The following is a 5,462-nucleotide window of genomic DNA, read 5'->3' on the forward strand; positions in this document are numbered from 1 at the left end:
ATTATATATATATATATATATATATATATATATATATATATATATCACGATGTATATAGCGATTGGATGCACTAATGCATTATTAAAGCCGTTATACACTAATTTAATCTATAAAAGTAAAATGCAAATATTTTGAATTGTAAAATATAGAATTTACCTAAGCACAAATAAATGTAGGGAGGATTTTATGGTTTAATCCGTTTATATATATTTATATCAAACATATTTTTACATCAATTTGTGTACAACGGCTTTAATGTGAGCATCGAGTGCATCCAACTGAATTCGTTATTAGATTTTTATCTAATTGTTAAAATTAATTTTAATTTTGATACATATCGCGCAAGAATAAAATATCAAATCTAAGAGATAAAATATTTTCGCGTAAAAGCGACAACTTTAAATAATGGATTTCTGATACTGATAAATCCGTACACGAAACTCAACGATTAACTCCATTGATTGTCCCTTTCAGGATTATACTCTAAAGAAAACTCGAGCCGATTTTGCTGCACAAAAAGCCGACTTTTAGTTTTACTGTTAATCGCTTTAGGATCGAATTAATCAGTAAGCTGTGACATACTACGGTTTAAAGCGAAACTGAACACTGAATGAATAAATCTCGTTTAAATGCACAATTCGTGACAAGGCATTAAATTTAAAGGGAAAAATTAAGTATCGCAGTATCTTGAATACAACTATTACAATCGACCACAGTCTCAAGATTCGCATATTTCAGCGCGCGATAAACAAAGCTTCAAACAAATTAGATGTTTATCTAGCAATCTGGCAACGTACAAAACATTCATGAATACAAAACGCCCAACAAATATTTCTATAGCGCGCGTTCTGGCGATCTTTAACACAGATAGCTTGAAATCGAGCGTCGTTTATATTTTGTACACAATCTTTATTATGCATCTCGAAAACTTAGAAAATTGACCTAGCCGTTACTGCGATTACTCGTTCCCGCAGTTCGGTGCCTGGATTCAATATTGCCGCCACGTTCGCCCATTCGATTCAATTTTTTTCTCTTATAAATAATGCAGAGACGCAATGTTTTCATAAATTCATAAATTCCATAAATTCGAGTCATTTGGATAGGTTGGTGAGTTAAACTCGCGAAATTAAATATTAAAGCGCGACTCCAGAGTAATCGTGACAAAGATTGTTGCTTGTCATCATTGCGAATTATAGCTTATCTTGCTGCTCAGCATAAATGATACACTCGATAAGTATTTCAAGAAAATATTTATCGAATGAGCCGATGAAAAGAAATAATCATGTTTAATCACGATTGGCAAATCAAAGCATTGTTAAACAAAGGTCGTGAGAATTACAAAATCTTGGCTGTCTTTCGACTTTTAAATAAGAAATTTTCTAACTTTTTGAAATAAATTTAAGACAACTGTTCCATGTGGAAGATATATTTTTCGTTTCTTGAATGCGTCAGTTGTTGACGTAATCATGTACATAAATCATCATCACTCGAATTGTAAAAGATAGTTGTCGGTTCTTATACCTTGAACTCCGAGGATTTCGAAGTCTGTAACTGCAATTGTCGCAATACATTTCACGCGAAACGTGGAATGCATAACGAGACGCAATATTTATACTGAATTGTTTCTTTGGCTATGTAATTTTGAGTATATAATGGAGAGAAAGAAAGAGACTATATGTGTTCTTCCGCGTGGACTTTGTACTACCAATTTTCTTTTCATTAACAACTTAAAAAATATGCGCGCTATAGAATGCGCGGCATTGAATCAAAATAAAATTGATTTTTCATGTATTCCACATTTTTCATTTCAGTATTTAAGTTTACTTTAGATGTATAATTCCAAATTCGGAACTGAATTCTATTTATATTTAATTTTGCATGTCGTGTAACATAAAAAACATTTGAAGTAAAATTTACATATTTACAAAATATATATATCAGGGTATATATTTATATTTAAGATATGTGACATACAAAATTATAAATAGAATTTTATTTTGAATTTGATCTCGAATTATAGATTGTATAAAGGCTTAATAAAGATTTAAACAAATATATAATACTATGATAATTGCCAAAGTTATCAGATAATTCAACTGTCCTCTCAGAAAGAATTTTTGATAAGAAGATAAAAATTCTTGACGTACTTAATCTTATCGCAATCTTAATGCAGTATAAAAATAATACAATATTAAGATTAGATCAATAATTTCTATTCTTCTTCCTTGAATTAAATAAGATTGATTTATTTTCTTGAGACAAGAATGGCACATATACTATTTAAATTTATATATTATGTTTAGAATAAATTTGTACATTTGTTATGACGATGTGCTGGCGCCACAGTATTTGACCAATGTCTAAAATGATTTTATTTTAGAATTAAGAATTTTCTATTTAAGATTAAAATATTTCCTCTATTTAATAATATGATTGTCTCTATATTGATCCCATTTTATAATAAATCGAAAAGTACTATTGGATCAGGAAATCTTTTCTATGAGTGTGTGTTCAGTAAATATAATTGATAGATACACAATGACGATAAATTTTTCTGATACTGAATTTTATTTCGCTATATTGTTAAGTATCTAAAGATTGTAAAATATTATCCTACATTTTATAAATAAAATCATCATTTATGGATCTTTCTTATTAATCCTTTTTTTTCTTTTCTTCTTATTAGTTAATTTTAAATTTCTTTATCAAGATTGAAAGATTTTAATAAGAAATATTTACTTTAGGAACTCTTCTTAAAATATAGATTAATTCTAAGCTCGTAAAAAAAAACCGTAGACTTTTTCCAAATTTTATAGCAAGTCATATATTTCTTTATTCCTGTTATAAGTTTTTTTTTATATGATATTCAACGAGGCAGGCGAAATTAAGAGAGGAGATAATCTCATCTATTGTAATTTCGTCAACATACTTCAGCATTATATATAATATTGTAAATAAAATTTATTATTTTTGGAATTCTACGAGGAGCTATGCTCTGGAGGCACTGTTGATACGTTTGCATAATATTGACTCAGCTTTCGATAGAGAATAACCGAAGAAACAGAACTCCATTACTATTCCTCGAGGATGTATGTAATTTATAGACCTTCCCGAAGTAAGAATAAATACTTTGGGAGTTCGTGACAATGATACTAATGTGCGTGTAAATGCTTAATGAAAATTTTCCTGTCGCTTTCTATGAGAGGCGAAACTGTAACATTATTTATCATCCTTTATGGCATTTGTCTTCGTAATGACTTTTTACGATTCTTTTATTACAGCTTTAATTTGTTATATCAAACTTAAACGTGCAAAAAAAGTCCATATTTTTTTTCGAAAACTTATGGTGCAAATAACTGAATGTAATAAAAAAAAGAATTTGCATATGATTGTAAATTTTTTCGAACAATCGTTCTTTCATTATATGTTTTTTCTGCTATAATTAAATTAGAATTATTTCTATTTGTTACGAAATGACGACTATGTCTTATTTTTTTTATTGTATCAGAAAATATTTTTTAATATTTTCTATGACTTTTTAAATTAAATTATGTTATTTTACTTATGCTTTTCTTAATGCTACGTTCATAACTCACTAGAATTTACTATCCAGAAACTTTCTTCTGACAAAATTTTTCTTTAATCTAATAATCCATACGTGAGAAAACTATCAATCCATTCTCATCAAGAGTAAAAGAAATTAAAAGAGAGAGAGAGTTCTGAATTATTCGAGGACTACAGTTTAACAAACTCAATTCTCGTCGTATATTATTACGTGACTCGAATGAAACTCGCAATGTATCTCAACTTTTGCCAAAAGTATGCGACGATTTTGTTAAATCGTACTAAATTTCGTGAAATTTTAGTATAGAATAAAAAGAGGCAATGAGCTTTGAAATATTTCATCAGTGCCAGTTTTATTTACTTATTCATTCAAACAGTAAATATCGACAGCTAAATTTTCAGTGCACATTTTCCTTGCAATTTCATATTTGATAGATTGATTACATGCTCGTTCTATTGTAACAATATCATATAACTATCGCCGTTCACGTTTTTACGTCATAGGCGGCACGTGTAGGCGTAGTTGCAAGTAGTCCAAATCAACGCCTACGTGACCACTTACATTTCAGTACATTACGTATAGATATAAACCTTATTCATATAGTGTTTACCCTTTCCTATCGATCTATACACATGCCAGTTTGCGGTTTGGTGCAGTCTTGAAATAGTGGACTTTAATCGTTATTGCAATTGCAATATAAATAAAATTATATAACTTTATTAAATAACTTTCAGTGTCAATAATTTAAAAAATAAATCTAAATTTAAAAAAAAAATAACAAAGAAAATATATGATAGAGTAATTTATGTGAAAAATATAAAAAATAATTTATACATATTGGGAATAACTGCGTGTTTAGAGATTTTAAAATGTAAAATCATAATTTTGAGTAAATCTATTTTATTTAGCTAATATTTTATAATAAAAACGCGAACGCGAAAATATAATCGAGTAACTTTTACGTGGGAACCTTTTAATCCTTTCGAAAGCTTTACGAGAACATGAAATCATATGAATGGTAAAGCTCGGAGTGTATTTTGCAAATTATCTTTGCATCGTTAAAAGGTCACTTCATTGTAACCGCAGTCTAATCTATTAATTCGATCTTATTTCTCGAAAATGATGTGAGCTTAAATTGAGAACTATCGATTTTTATTCTGTAGAACTTAAAAAAAAGCTCTCTTGCGAAGTATTACGTTTCTGGGCCTTCATCGACCACTTGTGGCGGAAAATTGCAGTAATTTTGTACTCTTTTGTGATTTGTCGAGATTTTTATTCTCGTTAAGATACGACCTTGACGGCGAGAGTGCAGTAAATCCGGGTAATTTTGCAATGCCGAGTACTCATTTAGTTCTGATGCTTTCGTATGAACAAACGATCTGCTATAGTCGTATTATTTTGTACTACAATTTATGTACGTGCTCTTTTTCTCATAAATTATTTACATTCTAATTATTGAATTATTGCAGCCGTTGACAATAGTGTGTATAAGTAAAAATGAAATAAACCTTCAGATTTAATTCTATTAAATAAATAAGAAATAGGTAAGGTAAAAATAATATTTAATAATAAAAGTATAATATAAAAATGTGAATTTTATTATATTTTGTAAAGCCATGTAAAATAGATATACATTGGCGACAGAATTAAAAGGAATAAATATGGCAATTTATCCGTGACGTAAACATATAAACCCGTCGTAATTGTCAACGTATTCTCATTAAATCTGAGTAATATGTAATCTATTTTATCTAAAAACATACGAGAGAGAGAGAGAGAGAGAGAGAGAGAGAGAGAGAGAGAGAGAGAGAGAGAGAAGAAGTAGTAGTAGTTAGTTACTACTACTATACTAGTATTACTTATTATTATTATTATTAATAATAAATTAAATTAGTT

General features: G+C 28.7%; 1 protein-coding gene across 1 annotated transcript in view; it reads right to left on the bottom strand.

Moving 5' to 3' along the window:
• Positions 1-5,462, bottom strand: part of LOC105619062 (pleckstrin homology domain-containing family G member 5-like) — a 105,908-nt gene that overhangs the window by 33,067 nt on the left and 67,379 nt on the right. The window lies entirely within an intron of this gene.

This window comes from Atta cephalotes (genome assembly GCF_000143395.1).
Source record: "Atta cephalotes unplaced genomic scaffold scaffold00001, whole genome shotgun sequence".
Taxonomy (NCBI): domain Eukaryota; kingdom Metazoa; phylum Arthropoda; class Insecta; order Hymenoptera; family Formicidae; genus Atta; species Atta cephalotes.